This window comes from Dermacentor albipictus, chromosome 7 (assembly GCF_038994185.2).
Source record: "Dermacentor albipictus isolate Rhodes 1998 colony chromosome 7, USDA_Dalb.pri_finalv2, whole genome shotgun sequence".
Taxonomy (NCBI): Eukaryota; Metazoa; Arthropoda; class Arachnida; order Ixodida; family Ixodidae; genus Dermacentor; species Dermacentor albipictus.
The window spans coordinates 136,878,942-136,906,260 of NC_091827.1; the positions used below are offsets into that span (position 1 = coordinate 136,878,942).

The following is a 27,319-nucleotide window of genomic DNA, read 5'->3' on the forward strand; positions in this document are numbered from 1 at the left end:
TGTATATATATAGTAAAAGCTCGTTAATTCGAACCGCAAGGGGAAGCCTTTTCAGTTCGAATTAACGAAAGTTCGAACTAACGAATGTGAAGGAGAGCAACAGTACTGTGCGATTTGGAAGCAGTAGGGCATGTCAAAAATTTGGCGTGTCAGAAAGTGACGGCGTGTGCCCGCGGCACACGCCATCTTCAAGTCGGAGCTCTGGGTCCGACTGTGCCACACCACCAATGTCCACCGAAACGAACGTTAGCCGAGGCTTAACACCATCACAATGAATCGCGACGGCCGATACCTCCTAAGCTGAAAACAGAGGTGCGCAACCAATGAAGACTGCCGAGACAAAGACGCTGAACATGTGAAGGTGGCGAAGGCCCTGATTTGTTGGTTCTTGATTGCAAGCACAGCTGCGACGTACCTAATTCGCTGTGTTTTGGCGCTTGCCGTGCCATCTCCGCACAACATTAGCAGCTGTACAAGGTTTGCAAAGCCTCCGAGATTCGCAACAGGCAAGAAGTCTCGGAGGTTACGTAGAACGGAGAGGCGGCAGCCGCCGCTGCCTTCTGGCTGACCCCGCGTCGGTTGGATTTTTTTTCCGGTTTTGCCTTCTCTCGCCGTTCTCTCCGTTTCGGAGGCGATACAGCCTTGTGGGTAGGGAGTAGGCGCGTTTCTCTGGCCGTGTGCCAGGCGAGCGTAGTTTGAATTATCCGTGAGGGAACCTTCTTGCGTTTGAATTAATGGACTTTTTGATACATAGACTTCTGTGTAGCTTGGCCGGACCAAATCGTACAGTTCGAATTTTCCATAAATTAGAATTATTGAAGTTCAAATGAACGAGCTTTCACTGTATGTATGTATGTATATATATATATATATATATATATATATATATAAGCTATATATTAAAAGCAGCGGTGGCGTAGAGGTAGAGCATCCACCTCGCGTGCAAGAGGACTGTGGTTCGAATCCCGGTGCTGGGCAATTATCCACAGGATCTAAAACAAAACAAAAAAATCCACGTGTTGATAAAATTGCATAAACAGGTCTGGAGTGTGGCCTGATCCCGGTGACCAGAACTGGTAACACATTCCCTCACCAGAGCAGGATTGGCCACCCTGGTGCAGTACTTGGCCACAACCTCCTGTATAAATACAACAATCAAACCCTGGCCCTCAGTCCGCAGCCATGGTGGCGGTCAGACCTGTGACGCAGCAGAGGGTGCTAAGAATCCCTGGTTCCGGACAGGCCGCCATTGGAATCTGAACCTGGCAACATTTAACGCTAGAACTTTATCTAGTGAGGCGAGTCTAGCAGTGCTATTGGAGGAATTAGAGGGCAGTAAATGGGATATAATAGGGCTCAGTGAAGTTAGGAGGACAAATGAAGCATATACAGTGCTAAAAAGCAGGCACCTCCTGTGCTACTGGGCCTTAGCGGAGAAACGAGAACTAGGAGTCGGATTCCTGATTAATAAGAATATAACTGGTAACATACAGGAACTCTATAGCATTAACGAGAAGGTGGCAGGTCTCGTTATGAAACTTAATAAAAGGTATAAATTGAAGCTCGTACAGGTAATTAGAGGTACAGGTACAGGTAGAGGCTCCTCCACGTCCACTTTCGGCTCTCCCGCTTGTGGAAGAAGGTATTCATTATTCCCCGGTGGAATGTCCCGATGCTTCTGGGGGCATTGAAGTGCACTGGTGTATGTTTTGGATGGGTGCAACAGAACGAAGTCGGAAATAAAGGGAAGGGGAGTCGGAATGCTCATCCACCAGGGAGCCAAATGGAAATGAGTAAATACAAAATGTCAAGAGCATTATGGTTACCAGGTACAATGAGAGGGGAAAAAACTTGGCTGGGCGTTAAGTATTTGTGGAACGAAAATAATTGCACAAACAAGAATAAAGAGTTAGTGGAATGTAGAAGGATCAACATTTGGGCCAGTTGTACTGGTTAAACACCTTGAAGGGGCAGCGCAATAGGACAAAGACAGAAGACAGGAACACGCAGGACAGTGTGTCCCTGTGTGTTCCTGCCTTCTGTTTTCGTCATATTACGCTGCCCCTTCAAGATGTTCAGTTAGTGAAATGCATAAGTGCTGATATTAAGGGGATCGGGAATGATGCCGAAATTATCCTATTAGGTGACATGAATGCCCACATACAGGATCTAGATGGCTATACCGACAACAACAGGAAGTCAATGCGACACCTTTGTGAGCAACATAACCTCATTATCATGAATATAGGGCCTAAGTGTGAAGGGCAGATCACGTGGGAAGTGGGGTACCCGCAATCTACCATTTATTACTGTCTGGTGACAGCAGGGAGTGATGATAAGTTCAGAGAAATCGTCATTGACGAGGAAGGGTATCGTAAATATCCCATTTTAAAAATGGGATATTTAGCTGGGGCAGAGAGCAAGCAGTGCAAAATGGCGAGTCCAAGTTTGAATGCTGAACAATAAACAAATATGGTCACTAGAGTTGAGGAAGAACTTGGCAAATGGCCAAGTAAAGAGTGGGAATATAGTGAGCTTCTAAGGGTAATAATGACAGAAATACGGAAAAGCAAACAACATGTTCATTGTAGAGGAAAAATAAGAAACCGAAAAGCTGGTGGAACAGGGAGATACGAGAAGTAATCGCCGAACGATATAAAGCATCCCGAAAGCACAGGCAGACAAAAAAAAGCTCAGTTGCCACACAATGAAGTAGCCAGTAAATGGCAAATATACTAGGAGAAAAGATCTATGGTTCAAATACTGGTGCAAGCAAAGATAAAAGGTAAAAGTGAACGTTGGTTGTGAGAAATCCATGAGAAAAAGAAGGCCGCACCTAGAATATTTTAGAACCACATAAAATTAATAGGCAGGAAGTCAACAACAATTCAACAACATATTCTAGACGAAGATGGAAACAAACTGCAAAGAGACACAGCATTAAATCGCATCCGAAAAATAACAGCTGAATCTTCCCAAGGCAATGACGGGGTTGTATTTGAAGAAAAAAGGAGCATGAAAGGGGACCAAATGGAAAACGAGCTGGCGCTGACAAATTTCAGCTGGAATAAAGCCAAAGAGAAAATTGCTAAGCGCATAGCCACAGGACTAGATGAGGTTCCTGTTAGGCTGAATAATGAACTAGGACAAAAGGTAAGGAAGCTCTGGTGAAAGCAGTAGAAAAAACTTTAAAATATAGACGAATATCTGACAGACAGCAACAAAGTAGGATGAACCTTACCATGTTTACTCGCATGATGATTGCACTCGCGTAATGATCGCACTCCTGAATTTTGTCGTCAAAATTCGTTTATTTCCCGTGTAATGATCGCACCCCGAACTTGCCACAGCCATATGTTGTGTGCCACGTCGAGCTAATATTGATCGCGCTTACCATCTTCAAGACAAACCGAACGGTCTGCATGCACCAAACATTCTTAAGTAGATGCCTCATTTCATCACTTTCCGCGCTTCCATGATTTAAAAAAAGCTGCAACCAAACTTGCCTTTATTATGTGTAACCTTTATAATGGTTGTGGTCAACAACAAAAAAGGTGCCTTTCGATTCTTCTCATCTGCACTCGTGGGCACGCAACAAATCGCGAGCGGCAACAATAGTAGCCACGTTTACACTGATACGTTAAAAGTGTACCCTATTCATATGCCGACGCTGGTAACACAGCTAACATATTCACCCACCCTTAGCGGAAACGTGCCGTATTAGGATAGTAATGAAGACAGATGCCGCAGTTTCTGCAGCATGCCGGCCATGTGTTTCTGTCACTGGCAGCTAAGCGCGCCCATCTGTTTCTGTCCCCTCAAAGTGGACACGGCTACGTTATTGCCGCAAAGTTGCCCATAATAATGATATTATTCATTGCTGATACCGAAGAAACTGTTTCAATGCACGCAATGTACTCACGAGAAGAAAAAAAAAAGTCACGTTCCGCGCATTCGGCCGGCCGCCATTATTGTTTTGGTGTCCTGCTGCACACGCGGGATGAAATTTTTTTTTTCTTTTCGCGGTAAATTTAACTTGCGTAATGATCGCACCCCTCATTTTGCATCAGTTTTTCTGACAAAGAAGTGCGATCATTATGCGAGTAAATACGGTATTTTATAAAGGTAAGAGGGAAAAGATAGAATTCACTCGTATAGACCGTTCACCATTACATTGACGATATGCAGGTTGGCAATGCAGGCAAATAAATTAAGGCTGCCAATATGGGCAGAGAATAATGGCATTTTGGTAGAATTGCAGTATGGCTTCAGAATAGGCAGGCCTTTGGATGATAACTTATTTGTTCTTACTCAGTGTATTGAAATATCAAGAGTAGAAAGCAGACCGTTATACAGTCAAACCTCGATATATCGAACACGGATATATCGAATTATTGCGTATATCGAACACTTTCTATATCACGTGGAAAATCGCATGCATTTTTAATTTTTTATTTCGAACGGGGCCGGATGTAAAATGGATATATCGAACTCCGCCGCCCCAGACCAAGTGCGCTCTGTTGACAGGAGGCGAGCTTTCCCGCAACACTCTCGAAGATAGCGGCGGCGCGATGGGCGTTCCAGACTGCTGCGTACGACAGCTCCCACATCGGTTGCGCCGAGGGCGCCATTTGAACGTAGCGGCGTACACACGCGGCGGCTTGGAGCCAGCCACGGCCGGTCTCGATGGGAGCGCGCGCTTCGCGCGCTTCTCTTGTTCTTTATTCTATGCTAAAGCGCGCGCTCCCCGGCCGCCTCAGGCGCGCCCGCGCCCCCGGCATGCGCGCGTGATCGAGGCGGCCGTGGAGCCAGTTGGAGCGCTTTGTCGGTGCGGAGCCACACAGCATGTGCATTGAGGACTTCGTTGGCGGTGACGACAGCACCGGAACAGTGGCGGAGTTAACAGACGTGAGATCGCGGCAGAAGTGACTGCTGAGCAGCCAAACGAAGACGCTGCCGAGGCTGATCCAGCATGCGCTGATGTTGCCCCGCTCCCGACTGCAACTGAGGCTGTAGCTGCTTTGGCCGTTGTACGCCGCTACCGCGGCGCAATAAAAGGCACTGGACCGTCTCTTGTGGACCGTTTGGACTATGTTGAGGACGCCGTGGTCAAGCACACGGTTGCCAATATGAAGCAGGCTACGCTGCTTCAGTACTTTAGCGAACGAAATAAATACTTTGTTTGAAGCTTCATGTGAGTATCTATTGCGCCACGATTGGTTCATTGATTGATTTGTGCTAGTTTTTGACGCGTTTTCTACGTGATTTTATATATCAAATTCTGGCTATATCGAACTATTTTGCGATCACCGCGCTGTTCGATATATCGAGGTTCGACTGTATGTGGTCTTTTTAGACAATACAGGAGCATATGATAAAGTAGACCGCAACCTTTTGTGGGATATTCTGGAAGGGGAAAGCTTACGCGACGATTGTCTACAGCTTTTGAGGGACATTCACCTAGAAAATACCATTTGCATTTAATGGGAAGGGATGAGGAGCGAGCAGAAAGTTGATATCAACAAAGGACTCAGGCAGGGTACCCTTTATCCCTACTGCTGTTTATGATGTACATGGTGGGGATGGAGAGGGCGCTAGTAGGAAGTACCGTATTTACTCAAATCTAACACGCCCTCGATTGTAACGCGCACCAGTTTTCCATGACCCCCCCCCCCCCCAAAAAAAGCGTACAATACCGTGCACCTCGTGCTTTCATATAGAAATACTATTGTCTCCTATTTGGAAAAAACAGGCTTATTCCCAATACCCTAAAGTTGCGATGAATGAAAACACAAATAGAAGCGGCGCACCTTGCCGCCAAGATTTTCACTGCGCCGGTACAAGTCACATGGGGCAATTGATATCACTTGTTGTCGCTGTCAGACAACTTCTTATAGCTAGCAACAGACGAGGCAGCAGTCGAGGTAGGGCATTCGAAATCCTGCACTTTTTAAGGCCTTGTTGACCACGGCAGATGGGACCGTGCACCCTGCATCTTTCACCCATCCAACAAAGTCCTGCTTCGAGGCACTGTTCTTTTTATTGGCAAGCATGAATTCGTGGCAGCCACTGACAAGCCATTCGGTGTAGAGTACCCGAATGCTATTTTTCACTGGCTTGTTCAAACAAACATTAAGCGGCTGGAGCTGCGATGTCATGCCGCCGGATATCACGACAAGGTCGGTGTTGCATGTGGCCAGCTTGTCCTTGATGCGCTGGTCAAGGTGGCACCTGAACGTGTCGAGCCGAAGCATCGCACGCAGATCCCAACTGCCGCAAGGTTTCTTCTGCCAAACGTTATCAATCCACTCAGCAACCAAGTCCGTGGTCATCCAACCTTTTTCATTTGCACGCACAATCATGCCACTCAGAAACATGTTTCCTTTCGGGAGCGTCTTCCGTCTGAAGATAAGATATGGGGGCAGCTTGTGGCCATCCACAGTGCAACAAAGTATTGTGGTCACTCTAGTTTTTTCATGGCTGGAAGACTAAACGCGCACTTAGCTTCACCCCCTTCTTTTCAACGGTTGTGGTGGCAGTCTTGTCAAAGTAGAGCGGTGTCTGATCGGCATTTCCAATCTGTCCGAAGTCATAGCCATTCTAATGACGCAACTTCAAAACATACTGCTGAGAACTGCACAATTTCTCTTCACAATCTTCGGGAAATTTTCGCCACACCCCTGTCTGCCTTCGAAGGGAAAAGCCTTTTCTTTTTATAAAATTTGATAGCCAGGACCTGCTTGCTTTAAAGTCACTCTGCATTAGCCCTTTTTGTAGGGCTAAACGCATCGCCTGTACTTTGAGCAGATCGGTCGTCACAGGCCGATGTGCCGCTCGCTGTTCTTGACGTATTCCGCGAGCAGCTCTTCTATTTTGGTGAAGCGGCCCAGCTTCGATATACTGAAACCCTTCTTTGTTGCTTCGCTGGCGAAAATTTTTTCCTGTTTGCGCCAGTCCCACATGCAAGTTTCGGGAACTCCGAACGATTGTAACAAGGCCTGATTTCCATCCATCTGCACGCACATGATTACATTTAAAATGTGGCATCCTGGTGGACTCGGTGTGTTTTCACAGTCTCTTCTATACTGATTGAATAAATGCAGAAAATGGAAAGACTAGGTTACACCAACGCGTGGTTACATGTACAACGTAGACGTATGCGCATGGAGGAAGCTACGGCAGCTAGACTAGAAGCTCGTACGAGGCGGCCATTTTTCGAATGCCGATGCCAATATGGTTACGCAGATTTAGGGTCGTACTCAATTCCAGCGCGCATGCAATTTTTGGACCCGTTTTATCAGAAAAAAAGGTGCGCGTTAGATTAGAGTAAATACAGTAATATTGAGTTTAATCTCTCATACAAACAGGCAGGTACAGGAGTAGAACAGCAGCTTCCAGGTTTATTTTATACGAACGACATTGTGTTGCTAGCTAACAAGAAAAGTGATTTTCAACATCTGGCTAATATCTGTAGACAGGAAGGCCAGAATTTAGGTTTTAAATTCAGCATTAGAAAATCGGGTGATATCGTATTCCATGAAAACTGTGGACAGTGGCAATACAAGGCCTGGAAATACCTCGGGTTTAAGAATATTGTTATGGGGATGTTCAGAGTATAGAAAGAGTGTATTTACAATATATATACAAAATGAGTCGGAGTAGTTAAGGTGGCTGACCACCAACTACACGCAGCAGCCAGCGTCCCACGATCTTCTTCTTCCTCTCTTTTCTAACAGCACCTTGGGTGGTGTAGCACCGTCTCGGCGCATGGTAGGTGAAGAATTGAGAGCGAAGTATGGCTTCAGCCGCAAAACATGCATGACGTCAACAGGTGTTGGACTTGAGGATGCATCAAACTGTAGTGGCAAAACCTCATAATTTATGTCGTCAACTTGACGTAAGACTTCATAAGGCCCTGTGTAGCGAGAAAGAAGCTTCTGGGAGAGGCCAACCCGACGACATGGTGACGAAAGGAGCACTGGTCATAACGCTCTTTTTGTATATGCTGCGATGCTAATAAATGAGATTGGGTGACTTGACGTGCCATGTGAGCGTGATCGATGACTTCATGAGCATGCTCAGTTGCAACACGTGGCACAGAAGGGAAGATGGTGTCAAACGGCAATGTGGGGTCGTGACCATACAAAAGATAAAAGGGTGAATATCCTGCGGTGTCATGTCGGGACGAGTTGTACGCGAACGTCATGTAGGCCATCGTGGCGTCCCGTTCGCGGTGATCATTGGAGACGTGCATCGACAGCATCTATGTGAATGTTCGGTTGAGACGTTCCATAATACATCGGCAGGAAGAGTATGATACAGGTTGCTATAATGCCCATCATAGACCTGTAACTTACAAAACCGGGGACAGTGTATGGGTCTGGAAGCCTATATGAAAACGGGGACTATCCAAGAAGCTCCTGAGGCGATATTTTAGACCCTGTAAAGTGCTGTGATGGCTAAGTGACGTCACATATAAGGTTGTTTCAGATAGCCCGTACTGCACAAGGTGCCGCCAACACCGTTCTGAACTTGTGCACGTATGCACATGAAGCCCTATGTCAGCAAGTGACTGACGGCGGACTTCCCTTTTCACCAGGTGAACTGTATTGTTTAGCATCGGGCGATGCTCTTTTAGAGAGAAGTCAGATGACGCGTGCTCTGTGTAGACATGAAGATGATGATGTGGATATGTGCTGCAACGGACTCCGTGTAGGGGGACTGGGGGAATCCAGTGAAGGAGCAGGCATCTTTCTTTTGGTGGTCTTTGAACAGGCTGTTCCGCTGTCTTGCTCAAAGTGTTGCCGTCTCTTGTTTGCGTTGAGCTGCGACAATATCGTTTTCATAGCATGCTTTAGTTTAGCGGAGCAAGCAAGAGGTGCGGTTTTCTTAGTTAACGCGTGGAGTTACCAGTTTATTTCCTCAGAAGAAATTAGAAGCAACTGGAAACAGCACTCGTTCCAGCTTTGGAGTATTTCAACCTGTGCACAGCGCCACTAGTTTGCTTTCCAACGCTGTGCACGCACCTAAATTTTATTTCAACTGGTTCACTTCATTTCCAGGTCATGCATTTGATTAATAGAAGTGACCTTGCACCCCCCCCCAACCCCCCAAAAAAAGAGCTTCAAATTTTGGAAGCCTGCTAGAAGGAACTCGGCTTAATTCGATTGTTGGCTATTCACTTTTTACGTTTCATCGAATTTGATAATTTTGGGGGGAGGCAGCTGTCTGCCATGTTCCCGAGCCCTACCTCAAACAATGCGTACTGTGAGCACGAACAAGTGCCAGTCATTGGATGCATATGACGTTATCATGCATATTAGCTAAATATAAAAAGAAGGTGCACCCCGACTCACAAACGGAACTCTCATTTGTTTTTATACCAATGCACACTGGCCAGGTAACATTACAGTTTTTAGCCTTGTTCTATCCGTGCAGAATATCCCTATATATAGCTTCTGAAGGCATGACAGACGTTACTGCCCGTATATTGTGAGATGCTATCTGTGGTATACAGCAAGGAGTCACAGTGTGCAGTTGCCTATGAAAGTTGAAAACAGTCAAATATCAAGTAAACAACAGCCCCCCCTCCCCCCCACTTTCTCTCCTCTTTAAATGTTTTGATCACCGTTCTGTACATGGTGCGACCTCAGAGCAAGTCTGTATCGGAAACGTCGCATCTTTGTGTGTGTCCGCGTAGCATCGCGTCTGTATGCTTGGCACCGCCTTCTGTGCCTTTGCAAGAGCCAAGTGGTGTGAACAAATGCGGCTCATTTCTTCAATCTTCTTGGTGAGCTCCATCAATGGACATTGCCAATACGGTGATGCTCTTTATTCTTTATTCATCAATTACCCCGCAGCGCCCGAAGGCGTTACAGCAGGGGGGTTACAACATGGAATAAAATACATCTTCGTTCACACAATGCACTTGCTTTTCAGTCAGCCTATTCCACTGTTTAATTGTTCGAACAAAAAATGAGTTGGCATACATGTTCGTCTTGGCAGGATACTCGAGGATTTTGCAACTATGATCAGTTCGTTTTGAGATGTAATGAGGTTTCAGTAGGTAAATTTCCCTATTAATTCCTGTTTTATTGTAATAAATCGAATATAGAAATTTTAATCTCAGTTTATTGCGGCGGGCAGAAAGTGATTCCCATCCTAGCTCAGCCTTCATTGCAGTGCAGCTCTCCTTTCTTCCGTACCGCCCCAAGACGAACCTGGCAGCACGGTTTTGTATTTTTTCCAGAGCGGCAATGAAGGTTACCTCGTGGGGGTCCCACACAACACAGCCATATTCTAAGAGTGGTCGAACACAAGTTGTATATGCCATACGTTTTAAATTCGCATGTGAACATCGCAGGTTTCTCTGAATGAAATTTAAAGCTTTACCAGCTTTGGCTATGATACTGTCTACCTGTGGTTTCCACGAACATTCAGACGACAGTAGCACACCTAAATACTTATACGTACTGTCTTGCTTCAGTAGTACGTTGTTCAGATGATACCGTGACTGAATTGGTTTCTTCTTTTTAGTAAATGAGAGATGTACACACTTTGTTATGTTCAAAGTCATTTTCCATTTAGTACACCAATCATGAATGATTGATAAGTCGTTCTGAAGTTCAATTGTATCATTGTGATGGGAAATTTTTTTGTACACAACACAGTCATCCGCAAACAACCGTATAGAAGATGAAATTCCGGCAGAGATATCATTAATGTACACCAAAAATAATAACGGACCCAGAACGGAGCCCTGTGGGACTCCTGACGTAACATTTGAATATTCGGAGCATTTTCCATTAAGTATTACACATTGCCTTCTTTGGGAAAGGTAACATTCAATCCATTTAAAAACAGTTGCATCAATGTGTAGGGTATTAAGTTTAAACAATAAGAGTGAATGTGATACTGTGTCGAAGGCTTTCCGAAAATCCAGGAACACACCGTCTACCTGTCCTCCTGCATCTACGCTGGATATTATGTCATGATAAAACTCAACTAGTTGTGTTGTGCAAGATAGTCCCCTACGAAATCCATGCTGCTCGTTAATTAGTACCTTATGCTTATTTAGATGATTTAGTATTTGTTTGTATAATATATGTTCAAGTATTTTACACGGGATAGACGTAAGTGATATTGGCCTGTAGTTACCAACGTCTTTCTTGGACCCACCTTTATGTATCGGAACAACGTGTGCAATTTTCCAGTCATGGGGTAAAATACCTGTCGATAAAGATTTTTCAAAAATTAAATAAAGGTACATAGAAATTGGCCCCGCGCAACGTTTGAGTACACGTGGAGAAATACCATCCGGACCACTAGATTTACTCTCATCAATATCTTTCAATAGTTTTTCAATTCCATTAATACTAAGCTCAACAGGAAGCATAGGCGAAATATTAGTTGTAGGTTGATGAATATGACAGGTATGGTTGGGTAAGAATACCGAATGAAAGAAGTTGTTTAGGCAGGCAGCTTTATCTTCGTCTTCCATAATTATCTTACCGTTATAATTTAACTCCTGTATTCCGAAGGAATCTGATCCACACTGTTTTAAGTACTTCCAAAACATTTTAGGGTTTGATTTCATTTTGTTGCTCAGCTCGCTGAAGTAGTCATCTTTAGCTTTTCCTATTTTTAGCTTATATTCGCGTGTAATCGTATGTAGCTTTGTAAAATGAGCAGCTGATTTGCTTTTCTTGAATGCGTTAAATGCCCTCATCCTTTTCTTGATAAGCTTTAGTATGTGTGTTGTTACCCATGGCTGTTTGTGCTTTTTAAGCCGTGAAGAATCAACATTGGGGATATGTACACTTACCAGCTCGAGTAACATATTCTTAAAATTGTGCCACATATCGTGCACATTACACTCCTCAGATAAGCACTCGAAAACTGAAAAGAAATTATGAAGTTTCTCAGAAATTGCATCGTAGTCACCCTTCTCATAAAAGTAGACCCTCCTAGTCGTGGATAACTTCGCACGGTTCTTTTCTTTATGGATACCGGCAACAACAGCCAGATGGTCGCTAATTCCCGGAATGACATTCACATTTCTTATGAAATCCGGCGAGTTACAAAACAGCAAGTCTAACACAGCGCCATTGCGAGTAGGATCGGTAACGTACTGCGTCAGACCAAACGTGTCTACAATATTTTTCATCGCAAGGTTCATGCGCCCGCCAGAACTTAAACACGTATCATTGCACCAAGATAACCCAGGCAGATTAAAATCCCCCCCAAGAAGTATCGTCTGAGCTGATGCCTCTGTGAGAATTTCATATAATGTTTGCACTGTGCTGATATCCGAGCTGGGCGAGCGATAAACCACACCAACAATGAACGTGAAATTATCTGATAGGACTATCTTGCACCATACAGACTCCAGTGCATTGCACTTGTAATCAATTGCTGAAGACTGTAGTGATGAATGAACAAGCAAAAAGACGCCCCCACCTGCAGTGGGCCTATCTTTGCGATAGACAACGTAGTTTTCTGGAAACACCTCACTATCAGCAATTGAAGGCTTTAACCAAGATTCGGTGCCAAGGACTATGTCAGCGTCAACACTTTCTATCAACCCAGAAAGTTCAGCTGTTTTATTAACTACGCTTCGGCAGTTCACGACGACGGCAACGAGTCGTCGACATCGGTACTTCTGCTTTATTCTGGTCTGTCACTGCCTACGCAAAGGGACGACCTCTTCTTTGTCTTCATCCCACCTGAAAGCCCTGCCGTTGATAATCAGTTTGTCAAAATTCAGTTTTACTTTATTGTTCTTATCCTCTCTTTTTGCCTTAGCGTATTCCCATAACTTCTTCCTAATACTTCTTGTTTCAGGTGAGTAATCTTCGCCGACGCTGTACAGCGAATCCTTAAATTTTTTAGCATTAAGAAACACTGCCTGGCGGTCTTTGTACAAGGAAAATTTGACAATAATCGGTCTTTTTCTATTTTCTTTATAGCGTCCTAAGCGGTGTGCCCTTTCCAGAGTCCCGAGCTCAATTCCAAGGCTCGTTTTACAAATGTTCTTTACCATAGCTTCGGATTCATCCCATGATTCTGAGGGTTTATCTTCAACACCATAGAAAACAAGATTTTTCCGGCGACTTCTGTTCTCTAGGTCGTTTGTTTTCTTCTGCAAATCTTTTACCTGTTGCATGAGATGCCGTATTATAGCTGCCTGTTCTGTAGCAATCACACTGATGTCCTTTATCTGGTTCTGAGTTTGGCTGAGATTATTTTTCATTTCCATCAGCATGTTCTCATTCCTTTCGAACCTGGCTTCGATGCCGTTTAACTTTGAAATTAAAGTTTCCTGCCCACTGCGCAAACATTGCAGCAGTTCCATCTCCGGTGCGTTAGTAGGCCCTGGATTTAGTTCAACGTCCCCCGCGAGTATTAACAACAAAATCAAGTAGAGCACTCTGTTGGAAAATAAACGGAATCCCTTCAGACGCAATCTGTGCATGCTGCATCCGCGATTTTTGTTACAAACACTTGGCATCGTGGGAGGAGCCGGCAACGCACACACTAGCTTCTGAAATTCAGATTGATAGTAATGACTAACCTGCACCAGCAACAGCGGCATTAGCGTCATGTCGGCAAGTGTGCCGGCTCCAAATCCCACGAAGCCATCGCGCCGAGTGTCTATATAGCCTTGATCGGCATCACGTGGGTCCTGTTGGTCGAAGTCGATTGGTCGGTCCTCGCTGATCCATCCACGGTTCGCACCACGCATGCTGCCAACGATAGATGACGATTCATGCACACGGGTGGACGATAGCCGAGATATTGCAGACGTTATCCAGGGCTTCGACGAAAAAGGCCATGCCCCGTGTTCCTCTGCTTCGAGACGAACCGCCGAGACAAGGACCAAATGTACCTGCACCAGCAACAGCGGCATTAGCGTCATGTCGGCAAGTGTGCCGGCCGACATGTGTGCCGGCCGAAATCCACAGAGACAATGTGACTCTTGCTCAAATCAAAGCAAAGCGATCTCCTTTGGCGGAGATCGCCAACACAGTGATGTTCTTGGCGACTGTATACGGAGACCACGGAGACGTCACTCTCGCGCAAATCCAAGCAGATCTGATCGCTTGCAAGCATAGTACGAGGCAGGACGCTATTGCAGATTTTCTTTTTAGCTTCTCTAAGGCTAATCTATTTTATTTTCTTGGCTGGACAAATTTTTCAGGTTGTTAGATTTCTTTTTACTATTTTTCGGTCCCCATGAGGTACAGAAAATTGGTCAGTGATGTATTTGAGAAATTGAATATTATACTATCTGTTGCCTATGTGGTTGCACGGCCTTGTGTAATCAGATTGTTCATGTGATGGGAATAGGGTTGTGCTTTCTGGATGGTACGGGAGCACCAGCAATTACGCTAGAACCACTAACGAGTCAAGTGTAAATAGCTGGTGCGTCTGACCTGTATGTCAGATTTCGATGATCAGCGACTGTGTTCGCCACTATCGTGCTTTAAGTGCCACTTGTTTTTCTGTCCACAGGTCCGCTCACGAAAGAGTCGACGTCTTTATGTCACACTTTGGACAGTGCCTTGTTTTACGCCGTTACAACAATGCGGCAATATTTATTGACACAGTTTAATAAATTAGTGAAAATCTGTGTTTTTAATATCAGTAAGAACTAGGTACCTCCTGAAGTATGACTATCATACTGTTGCCGACTGTATTTTGCTAACACTTGGCCATGCCCACCTGCTGTGGGAATGAAACTTTGGCCTCACCACTTGCCAATGTTCTAGCCGTTGGGTTGTTTTTGAAAACTCGGCTAGCCTTGAAACACGAGGAACTAAAGTCCAACCACACATACGCTGGCCAGCGGGTGCTTACTCCTGGTTGCTCCTGACTTGACAAGGCCTTGGCAGACTTCGCTTTGTGTTGAGCTATTGGGCAAAATATGCAATTTCGATGTGGCTACTATCCATCGGTCAAGCTTGTGCAAAACAGAGCCATTCTGTACCACATAGCACGGTGAGACTGGAGCACATGAGCGCACTCAAACTCTAAGCCTGCTACGCACATAGTTGGCCACTTCAGTTGTATGTAACTGCATCTGCAGCGTAGCGTAGATAACACGTGCGATAATGAGCCAGCTTGCTCAGGACAACCACATGCTCCGAGTGTGGTGACTAAACTGAGCGACATGACTCAAGGCCCCAAGCACCAACATCTGATGAACAGGTCATCTGCTTGCTGAGTTGCACACCCTGAAAGTGTGCCACCATCATAGTTGTAGATCATTATTTTAGGAATCCTTTTAACGAGAGTCCAGAGTGTGGCATCCATCGCTTAGCTGATGTGTGCATTGCCGACATACTCGCATGAGTGAACATGAAGATGAAGTTTGTTTGATGTTTGGAAATTTTGTGGTTTCCGTAGAGATAATTGCAAAAGAAAATGTGCTACTGATGTCATTTGGTGCTAGAATAGCCATGCATAGCTATATGGTACGCTACAGCACAACAAAGGAATGAGACACCATGAACTTAAGCTCAATCTGAGTTCAGACCATTGTAGGCATCAAATTCAGAAGTTGTGGTGTCTATGTGAACATCCAAAAGCAAATTTGAACTGCGTGCCGCAGTGACATTCAGTAGGCGGAGCGTTGCAAACAGCACCCCACTCTGTCATAGTCTTCACAGTTCAAGACATTAAAGAAAGAGCGGGAGAACCGGAAAGGAGATATCGCAAGTAACTTTTGATTGTCAATAACTCCGATGCTGATGTTGGGATGTTCGACTCTTACGTGTCCCCTGATGTTGTTTTTTCTTCATGGCTCTCGCATCTCCTGTAATCTAGCTTTTTCTTGTGATCGGTGTGGTTGCAGCATATTACAAGAGATGGCGCGAATGTTGTGCTGCTAACACCACCTAAAGGCAGGGTTAGTCGGGTGCAGCTCGGAGTAGGCTCCTTCTCTTTGGCTTGAGGTCAGCGAGTGATGTGGATGCTCTGGACGTTCGCTGATCCACGTCTTGCGGGACAGCCCCAAGAAACGCTTAGGAACACGATACTGGAATGGATGAACACGATCGCTCGAATGTGTCACCGTTTGTGTCACCGTACATGCAAGCGATTAGGCATTGGTGTCCTGCATGGAAGCGAACATATTCGCTCGCTATCCAGTTGTGAAGAGTCGAACTGCCTTGGTTTGTCGCGTGCCAATCGGCATGTTGCGAGAGAGTAATTTGGCTTGCAGGCATTAGTGTATGAAAGGTGCAATAAATGCCCTTGTGATTGTTCGCACTACTCTGTTGTCATTACTTTGTCCCAAGAGCATGTGTGAGACCCCGCACTGCTTAACGCATTGAAGTACTTTAGCTGCAATGTGTTTTTGAAAGGGCATATATTAATGTCAAATGCATTTCTCGACTTCGATAAAAAGTGGTTCAGGAACCCTTCAGGGCACCGAGCATGCTGGAGCTTCAGACTGCAAGAATTAGACATCACCATGGTCTACAGGGTTGGGCACAAAAACTCTCATGTCGAATGCCTGTTTTACACCCCCATCGACCCCCCTCCACAAGATGACCAAGATGAGAACACATTCCTGGGAACAGTAAGCTCCAAGGACTTTGCCGAACAGCCGCAAGCAGACCTGGAACTAAGAAGCCTTACTGTATACAATCAATACCCGCGATAACGAAACCTTGAGGCAACGAAATTCTCGCTGTAATGAAAAATTTTGAAACTCCGGCAAATGCCTGTTGACCCTTTTCGCGGAGCACTTTGTTCAAGTGGAACAAGATGGCGCTTTCGGCGGTGCGCCACACTTAGCCTTAGTGACAGTGTGCGAATACGAAACCATTGTCGCTTCGACCTTGCTTCTGTGCGTTCAGCTTTCGGAAGTTTAAGGGAGTTTTTGCTAATGCTTTGTGCTCCAATCATGCTGGATTTAATCATGTGGATTGAAGACGTGTGCAGTAGTTGGCTGCAAAACTACTGACTGCCATATTAAGGAATGGAATGAATCTGTGTGGCCAACTTCGTGGACCGCTGTTGCAACTGTCCATACGTGTTGCCAGCACCTCGAGATGTATGGCTTTCCTCGAGGATACAGAAATTTGCTCATCCGTCAGTGTGTTATCGCTAGCCTTCAAAGAAAGTGCTTCAGTCCCAGAATGTCGGCAAGAGTGAGTACCACTTCTTAAACAATGACAAAAGGAGTAGCCTTGCTTGTTGTCATTGTACATTTCGCACACAGTATCTACACACCTCTACCCCAACTGGCATGAAAACTAGCGCCCACTCTATCGCCAACATGCCATCAACTGAATGGGTGCATACTTGAATATATGTGCACCATATACGCACAATAAATGACGTACTAGGCCGATAGTGCACAAATGGTGGAAGCTGAATGTTTCTTGAAGGTCCACAAGAGTAATTGAGTTACTAGCACTAATTCATCTTTGCTACAAGGGATTACAATGTACAAAACAGCTATATTTCAAGCCTTGCTTGCATAAGAACAAATGTATCGTACCGTATAATGCGGAATATAGGTCGAGGCGGAATATAGGTCGACCCCCTTACATTGAAGCAAAGAAGTCAACATAAAAATTATAAGGCACAAGACTTTGTTTTATTTAGTGGTGCCGCCAGAGTCGTCACCTGCTCATTTGTCTGAGCTGTCTGAACTCTCGTCCGAAGACGACTGCTTTTCGCTGGCTGCGTCCCACAACATGTCGTGCTCGGTGCCGTCCAAGGAGTTGCTAATGCAACACTTCTTGAATGCCCGCACCACCATATCATCTGGCAGCGAGCGCCAAGCCTGCGAAACCCATGTGGCCACAGTGGCGAGAGGCGGCCTGCGCAGCCGGCCGGTTGGAGTTGTCGGGTTGTCGCCGGCCATCCACTGATTATATTGTTCATGGACACGGTCTTTAAAGGGCTTGTTGAGCACGATGTCCAGTGGCTGAAGGGTTGAGGTCATGCCTCCCGGAATGACGGCGAGTTCCGTCCTCCCATCGCGGAGTGCCTGCTTCATACCTGCTGTCAAGTGCCCGCAAAAGGCATCCAAGACGAGCATGCTCGGACACCGCAGGAGTGCGCCGGGTCGCCGATTCCAAACGGTCTTAATCCAATTGAGCATGAGGGCCTCGTCCATATAGCCCTTTTCATTCACGCGAACGACAACATCCCGCGGGAAAACCTCTTTCGGCAGCGTCTTCCTCTTGAATATTATGTACGGAAGCAGCTTTCTGCCGTCTGCAGTACACGCGAGCATCACCGTGAAGCGTGAATGCTCGTTCCCCATAGAAAGAAGCTTGACTTCTTTTGCGCCGCGTTCGCACACTGTGGTGGGCGACGGCATGTAACCACACCAGCCATATAATGTGGAATATAAGTCGAAGCGGAATATAGGTTGGGACAGATCAGCGTTGCTGATCTGTCCTAACATGTAGCCATGCTGCTGCCGGAGACGGATAACATAGCGCTGGAATTCGACCAGCTTGTCCTCCTATGCCTCTGGCAGCTTCTGGCAGATTGATATGCGCCGTCGAAGTGCAAATCCCTTGCGTCGCATGAAGCGACAAACCCAATAAATGGAGCCCTTGAATTGTTCCTTGGGCAGTCCGGATTCTCAGGCGATCTCAATAGCTTTGATGCGGATGAGTTCCGCTGTCACTGGCAATGATCTGGCACGATGCTCGCGGACGAAATCCGCCACCTTGTCTTTGAGCTCCGGGTGCACCGCGCGGCGCCCGTGAAGGGACGTCTTCCGCGCGTTGCAGGCAGACAGCTTGACTTTCTGCGTTCGCCAGTACCGGACGCTTTTTTCCGACATGCCGAATTGCCGCTGGGCAGACATGTTCCCATGCATTTCAGCATATTCGATTACTTTCTTCTTGAACGCCGCGGTGAACTGACGTCGAGTATTCATACGCATTTTGCGGGTTGTCGGGAAAATTAGCTACGCCAGGAACGATCGCTGCACAAAAGGGAAGATGGCGTCGGTCCAACTGCATAGGCCGTGTCGGCCACCAAGGAGGATAACGATGGGGATGCCAAATGGTCTGCACTCCTACATGTTGCCAGACGACTATTCATGTTGTGCCAAGAACCGGTATATAAGTCGAGCGGTGACCTTTTAGTAATATGTTTTGGAAAAAACCTCGACCTATATTCTGCACTATACGACTAAGCACACTCGTGAGTGATTATGCAGGAAATAATCAGATGGTGACTGCACTGAGGAAATTTACTGAGTCAGAAATGTGACAAGCCACTACTACAAAATATCTGCCAAATAAAGAAGGAAGAGCAGAACAAACTAATCCTGATTCCCTCCAGGAGCGGTAAGTTTGGATAGCTTGAAATACATATTTAGCTCTGCTTTTAGAACAAGCACCATACACGCTGCTCGTGCCATTGAAACATAGCTTAATTGGCTCCGAAAGTGCTTTTGCATTCTCTCTGAAGCTGTGGCCAAAGCTTCGCGTCATCCACCCAGTCACCGTCTACGATATCTCCTGCAACAAAGGTTTGCTAAGCCGCACCGGCATCATACACACCCAGTTAATAAGGGGAAATGAAATGTCCACCCAAATATAGCTAAGTGATACAAAGGTAACGTTTCCCCATTTCCCCTTAGTAATTCTCTCCACCTTGCGGGTTTTCGCAGAACTGTTATGTCAAAGTCTTGTCTCTGCCTTGAGTTTTTGACAAATTCAACTTTGCCCTGCCATCTGCTAGCCGTCTGGTTAGCTCAGATGGTAGAGCAGCTGCCCCGGAAAAGCGGTGGTCCCGGGTTCGAGTCCCGGACCAGGACAAAATTTTCTTTAACTGCGAGGCTTTTCTTTTGAGTAATCCGTATATTTTTTCTTTGCAGCACTTAGCTATGTTTGGGTCGACGTCTCATTTCCCCTTATTAATTACTTCTCTCCACCTTGCATGTTTCCGCAGAACTATTACATCATACACACGCAATGTAAACATGAAGGCAACAGAGGCAGTTGAGGCAAGCAATGGACGCATCGCCATGTGATCAAAAATGGCAGCAACCCACAGGATGGCCACGAGAAGGGTCAATAGAAGTCAATGTATTTCATATCTTGCGACAACAAAACTTTCTTTGGCAGCAATCCCACATTAATTAAATTTTCTGCAACGGAAGTCCACATATTATCTTCTCATGTAACACTAGAAGTGTCCAAAAACTGCTCAAGTTCGTTGGTTGGGCCCTTAATTGCATAATATAAATACCCCTAGCAAAGATTTTTTAAGGAACTAAAACTGAACTGACCTACCACAACAGCATGCTTGCACGGCCACCATCATTTTTCTTTACAAAAAACACAGCAGTGTTCCAGTTGCACCAGGCAACAGCGATGATGATGATTGTGGTTTATCATTTGCAACAGGTGAGTACTGCACAGAGTTATGACCAGAAATTTCATATAAGTTAAAAAAGAAAAAAGAAAAAGACGATGATATAAAGTGGAGGTGACTTCGCAGTGGGCATGCATTGGCTGTTAGTCCATGCCATCACGTCACGAGCTAATGCAGAATGGAACTGCCTGCGTGGTTTGCTGATCCATAATCGCTGATTAGCCAAATCCAAATCCGCACGTGAAGATGCTGATGGCGCTTTGTCGAATTTTGTGTTTTGTGTACTGCACACATGATCCTGTTTGCGAAGTGTGGTCGGTGGCTGCAATTGGTGCTAGGGAGCATCAACTGTGTGTGCAGTGATCAGACCATTTGCATCGCCAGTCTGCGAAGATGTCGCCTCCAACCAAAAAGGGGAAATGAAATGTTTGATGCTACAAGATATGGCTGCAATGGTTGCTCAGGTTGAAAAGGGCAGGAAGACAGAGATGCTTACAAATTTGGAACTGTGTGCAGCTAACCGTCTACAATTTTGAAAAAGGCCCCCATTCTAGATTCACTCCGAAATGGTGCAAGTGCCAAGAACAAAACGGGGATGGCTGCAGCATTTCCAGAGGGGCTGTGATGTGATAAGGTGGTTTTCTTGGTTTTATGAAAAGTGTGCCAACAAAGTACCACTGCCCGGCAGAGTACTTGTAACAGAAGGCACCGGACTTCACATGCATGCTTGGGCACAATAATTTTAAGGCAGACCCTCCCTTGTTGAGCCATTTCAAAGCCTGCCATGATGTAGTGACGAAAGTAATTTGTAGGACGGGGACGAGCACGACGACGATGTAGCAATGGACCACTTTTTGCAGCACGAACGCAAAGTTGATATTGCTGCAAGGGAAGGCTTGGCAAATCGAGCTTACCAACTTTTGGCAATAAAGTTTTGGTTCGCAAGCCATTTCCCTGTCTTTTCTGTCTCATTCTTGTGCCTGCGAAATTCCTGTAAGGGTGAAATTTTTCAGGTTCCCCAGCAATTTCATTATTGCGAGCTTCAACTGTACTTGGAAGGCAAGACTGACTTTGTCTCCCAAAGGTATTCAGGAATGGATGTTTTTCATTTGTCTTGCGAAACATCTTTGTGAAGAACTTCTTCCAAGTCTGCGACAACTACCTTCTGGTTATGCCCTCATCACTGTGGTCAGAGTTTTTGCATGCTGTGCATAATGATTGAACAGCAGGTCACTTCAGAGTTTCCCGTATGCCCATGAAGTTAAAAGAAAAGTACTACCAGCCATGCCTGACTGCTGATGTCGCCCATTATGTCGAGATGTGCCGAGACTGTCAGTGTCGCAAAACACCAACAAAGCCATCAGGATTCCTACAGCCAATCAAACCTCCTTGCCAACTATTCCAGTAGATCGGCATGAACTTTTAAAATGAAATTGTTAATGAAATGAAATTGCTTTTTTGCCATCCTGTACATTTACAGATGAGGGACTGTAGATGAAAAGCTATCATTCAACAGCTTGACATGTCTACAATCCCTGTTTCTGCAGGGAGGCAGCATAACATATGCACATATACATATATGTACATATATATAGCTGTATACATAACTTCATTGACATTTGTCTCACTCACACTTCATGTAAAAAAAAATGCAAAAACACACATACGTAACGCTACCAGATATTACATCGAAGCCGTATACATCAGTTTCAGTTCCCTGGATGATTACGTAAAAAGATCAAATCGGACCGAATTGTAGTAATGTAACAGTGTTGGTATTGTATGTTTAAGGCATTATTTTCCATAGTTTTAACGTGGTGTTGGGACTAACCAATCCTCAAAGTGTCTTGTAACATAATTTGTAGCTTTTCTTTGAAGTTGGGCTAGAATACGCAGGTTGCTGATATTTTGATGGATTTACAGCTTATATACATGACTCAGACGATATCTGTAGAGATTGTGCGCTGGGATCACATCAGAATTATTGAAGAAGGTAATTGTCGATGCTTTGTAGGAAGCGTTACATGCGTGGCGGAGATACTTCTTTTGTAATAGGTGAATATGTTCTGGATTGGTAGATGTTGTGTTACCCCATACTGTTACCCCAAACAGTGTGATGCTTTATTTGACATGGTATTTAGCAGAGACCTTACGCAGGTTGTTATGGAAGCAACTAGAATTGGACCAACCACCCAATCAGTGCTCGAACTTGTATTTATAGATAGCAGGATTACTGATTATGCCGTTTTGGGTTGGTGCACAGTGTCAAGCTTGACAGACTTTCGGAATTTACCAGACCATACCGGCCGTGCAACAGACGAACTATGGTGTACAACCTTTCTTCGCACAGTGTCAACCCAGCTGAGGCCTCGGTCTTGGAGCTGGGTCTGAATTTCAATGTTACACCTGCACCTGACGTCCGAATGCTTGTGTGTGCGGTGGAGTGTGTGGTTAACCAAGTTGACCCGTCCCGCCGTGATGAGGCTCGCACCCACGCTATTGGTGTCTTTTCTGGTCTGCACCGGAGAAAGTTTGTTTCCCCTCTTTCTACTGAGGAACGAAAAGCTGTCAAGCGACTTCAGGCAAACACTGAAATCGTGATTTTTCCCGCTGACAAGGGGAATGCAACAGTGCTAATTGACATGGCTGTTTACAAAAACAAGATGTTGGCCCTGCTTAATGACCAGGACACTTACATCCGGCTCACTCGGGACCCGACCTTGAAGGTTCAGAGGGACTTCCACACTCTCCTGCTGACGTGTTCCGCTTCGTAGCTCCAGAGCACAAGTCTTTGTATTTCAAGCTTCTCTGTCATAACGTTGCTGCACCTGCACTTTATGGCTTGCCGAAGGTTCACAAGCCTAATGTCCCCCTGCGTCCAATCGTCGACTACACCCGCTCCCCTTTCTACAAATTGTCCGCATACCTGTACCAGCTTCTGGCTCCACTCATCGGAAAGAGCTCCACGCATGTGAGCAACTCCTGCGACTTTATTAAAAAAGTTCGTGACGTGTCTAGACGACGAGGTGATGGTTTCGTTCGACGTGGTGTTACTGTTTACCTCAATTCCGACTGACATGGCTCTGGAAGCATGCACTTCTGCTTTAGAATCTGACAGGACTTTGCCAGACAGGTCGCCCATTGATGTTCCCGACCTCAAGAGGCTCCTCTCTTTTTGCCTTGGAAACACGTGCTTCTGTTTCGACAAGGTCTTCTACAGGCAAGTCCACGATATGGCAATGGGAGCATCCATCTCTGTTACTGCTGCCAATCTTACGATGGAGTGTCTGGAAAGGCGTGCTCTCGCGACCTTCAGTCCTAGGCCGAAAGTTTTTCTGCGCTACGTGGACGACTGTTTTTGTCTGATTCGGCGCAGCGCTTTGGATTCGTTCACTGCACACCTAAACAGTAAGGAAAAGGCCATCCAATTCACAGTTGAGACGCAGGTCGACAGCAGACTCCCTTTTTTAGATGTACTTGTCACCAGACGCGATGGACGGCTCTCATTCAGCATATACCGTAAGGACACACACACTGGCCGCTACCTGAACTTTCAATCCGTTCATCCTGGCGCTCACAAAAGGTCGGTTCCTGCCTCATTGCTCAATCGTACGAACCGCATTTGCACCACAGCAGAAAGTTGTTCCACTGACTTGGACCATGTGCGAGGAGATCTCTCAGCAAGCGGCTATCCCACATCCTTTTTGAGTGCTGTGGAACACCGTCTGTCCAATCCAGCTCGTCCGGCTAATCCCCGACCAAGCAAGCGTGCTGCCATACCTTACGTTCCAGGGATAAGCGAAACCTTGTCTCACATTTTACGCAGTTATGACGTTGAGGTGGCGCACGTGCCCGTAGTAAGCTGAGGCAAGCACTCGCTAGCAGTAAGGACAGGCTTCCAAGAGAATCGTTTCCTGGCATAGTCTATAAGATACCCTGCGCAGATTGCGACTACGCATACGTCGGTGAATCGGGCAACTTCAAACAGAGACTGAGGCAGCATCAGAAAGATGTCGAAAAGAAACGTACAGTTTCGAATACCCTTGCCGAGCACACGGGTGCAACGTGCCACAAGATTGACTGGGATCGCTCGAGTTATTGGCCAAGAAAGAAACCTGAAATGGCGGCTGTATCTCAAATCGCTGGAGATACAAAAAACATGTCACACGCTCAATCGAAATGAGGGAACCCTCCCCCCCGTCATTCACATGCCTCTTATGTCACGTTCTGAAGTATACATAAGCTTCCATGAACCTTCCGTCATCGCATTGTGAACAAGGCTTCTGTAGGGAAGCCGAAACGTCTTTTAGCTTTAATCATTTTTTAGCATTTCTATTGGTCGGTGACCATTGTTTTATTGCTTCATGCCGTTTCTGTTCATGACGGACTTTCAGACCACAAACTTTTCCTGCTGTGCATAAAAAAAGTGTTGCCTGTCAAGCTTCACTGAGAAGCAATACACATAATAAATTTAGCTGCAGCAGATGATCTCAGCATCCTAGATTACCTGGAGATGGCATTGGAGACGTTTGATGAAGCAGCTGAGGTCAATACGTTGTGGCATAAGTTTAAAGGTATTGTCAATTACTGTCTGCATAACTATGTTTCAATGAAGATTTAAAAAAAAGTGAAAAAGCGAAATCCTTGGGTGAACCGAGAAATCATTCAGTTAAAGTGGAAATTATAACATAGAAGGAAAATTAAAAATAAAAATCATAATGAGGTTCGAGATCTTTCAATAATACTAAAGGAAAAATTATCTACTGCGAAAGAACATTACTATTCTCACACTTTATCGCAGTTTATGACAGATTCTCCACAGCGTTTTTGGCGTCACTTTGCTCCATCATGTGAGGTTGTGAAGTATGTTACCAGCAATTAATGTATAATTGCAGACTTTGCGCAAATTGCTGATATATACAATGAATTTTTCCATTCCATGTTTGAACCTCCCCTACCATTGCCTGCAGAAATAAGAGAGAAAATGTCTAATGCTCGTTCAGACATGCCAGACATTACCTTAACTGTAGAAGTTATACTTTCACTTCTTTTAGGTCTAGACATGAAAAAGTCTCCTGGCCCAGATGGCATCACTAATGAATTCTTGAGACGATATGCTGAATGGATTGTGAAGTATTTGCAAGGAGTCCTGGCCCAGATGGCATCCCTAATGAATTCTTGAGACGATATGCTGAATGGATCGCAAAGCATTTGCTGATACTTTTCCGTGCGTCTCTTGAACAGCACAATTTACCAAATCATTGGTTAATGGCGTGAGTCATGCCAGCTCATAAAAGTGGGGAGATACATAGAGTTCAAAATTACAGACCCATTTCAATTACATGTGCTTTCTGCAAGATGTTCGAGCATATCCTATCAACAAGCTTGTTTAACTATATCGAAAGCTTGAACATATTTATTTCTAACCAGCACGGATTCGGGAGCCGATCGTCCACTATCAGTATCAGTCCACTAACAGTATCAATAGATAAAATAAAAAAATATCCGCTGCTAGACGTCATGCTGCCGCACGTCACCAGTGACGACAACCTCGATGTTGCCACCTATCTCCAGCGTACCGAAGAAGCCTCACAGCTTGCCCATCTGCGCATTAAGAATCGGCAAAGGACAAACGGCTGGCACTACAATGTTCGACAAAACTATGTGGAATACCAGCCCGGGGACTGTGTGAGTTCTGACCCCTATATGCCGCTGCAAAAGCTGCCTCGCGACAGCTTTTTCGTGTTGTGGGAGGGATCGATCCTCAGCTGATTTTTTGCAGCTTCCCGTTGCAGCAAGCGAGCCACAAACGCCCGAGACCAATGAGAGCGGCCCCTTCAGTCACGTGCCCGCAGGAAACTGGTGTCATGGGTCCCGCTTGACCGCTTGATTTGTACTCGAATGTGGTGTCAGCCAGACTGCTAGTTTCGTATTATCGTCTGCTCTCATCAGCTCTTGCTCATGCTTGTTTTGGTTTGCTCGGTTTGGTCTCGTTCACGCTTGTTTTGATTGTCATGGTTCGTAGTTGTTTTTTACAATGATGAGTCTAAATCGAGACGTCCCAATGGAAAGGTTTTTGGAGACAGTGTGCCATATCCAATTCTGTATGACGAGACAGACCCTCAATAGAAGGACATGAAGGCCAGTACCCCATTTTCCTTGTCTTTTGAAGGCAGTGACACTGCAACACAAGCGAGCACACCAATATGATTAGGATCAGCTCTTGCTCATGCTTGTTTTGGTTTGCTTGGTTTGGTCTCATTCACGCTTGTTTTGATTGTCATGGTTGGTGGTTGTTTTTTACAATGATAAGTCTAAATTGAGACGTCCCAATGAAAAGGTTTTAGGGGACAGTGTGCCATATCCAATTCTGTATGACGAGACAGACCCTCAATAGGAGGACACGAAGGCCAGTACCTCATTTTCCTTGTCTTTTGAATGCAGTGACACTGCAACACAAGTGAGCACACCAATATGATTAGGATCAGCAACGACACTGTCATCATCTTAAGACATGACTCGCATTAAGAACGAAGGACACAGTGCCGATCTGTCAGCTTACAGAGGAAAAAGCACGCAACATCCTGCACCTACACACACGTTACTGCCGCAGCGGCTCGCTGCGAGTTGGTGTAGCCCCTGTGCCGCAGCTGGGTTTTCTTGATGGTGGCATGCCATTTTCAGCTAGTGTGTATGCACCTGTATGCAATCACAGCTGTGTCGTGTGCAACCTGAAGCCGTACACGTGGTGCATCTTAAGCCATTCTGCGTGTGCTAACAAACTTTCAGTGTTTATTTTTCTGCTGTTGCTTTGCTAGTTCCCTTTATTCAGTATACTTCTTCTCTTTTATATTGTGCTTGTAGCAGCAGCACGATGCTCTTTAAGAGAGGGGCACTGACACGACTACATGTTTATTTTTCAGTCACCTGCTAGCAAATGTTAACGGTTACCATCCAG

At 45.5% G+C, this 27,319-nt stretch overlaps 1 protein-coding gene and 1 non-coding gene across 8 annotated transcripts in view; both read left to right on the plus strand.

Moving 5' to 3' along the window:
- LOC135897804 (uncharacterized) overlaps window positions 1-27,319 on the plus strand; it is a 419,017-nt gene that overhangs the window by 150,864 nt on the left and 240,834 nt on the right. The window lies entirely within an intron of this gene.
- On the plus strand, window positions 19,728-19,802 carry TRNAP-CGG (transfer RNA proline (anticodon CGG)). Its single transcript has one exon. It is a non-coding gene; the product is annotated as a tRNA-Pro (tRNA).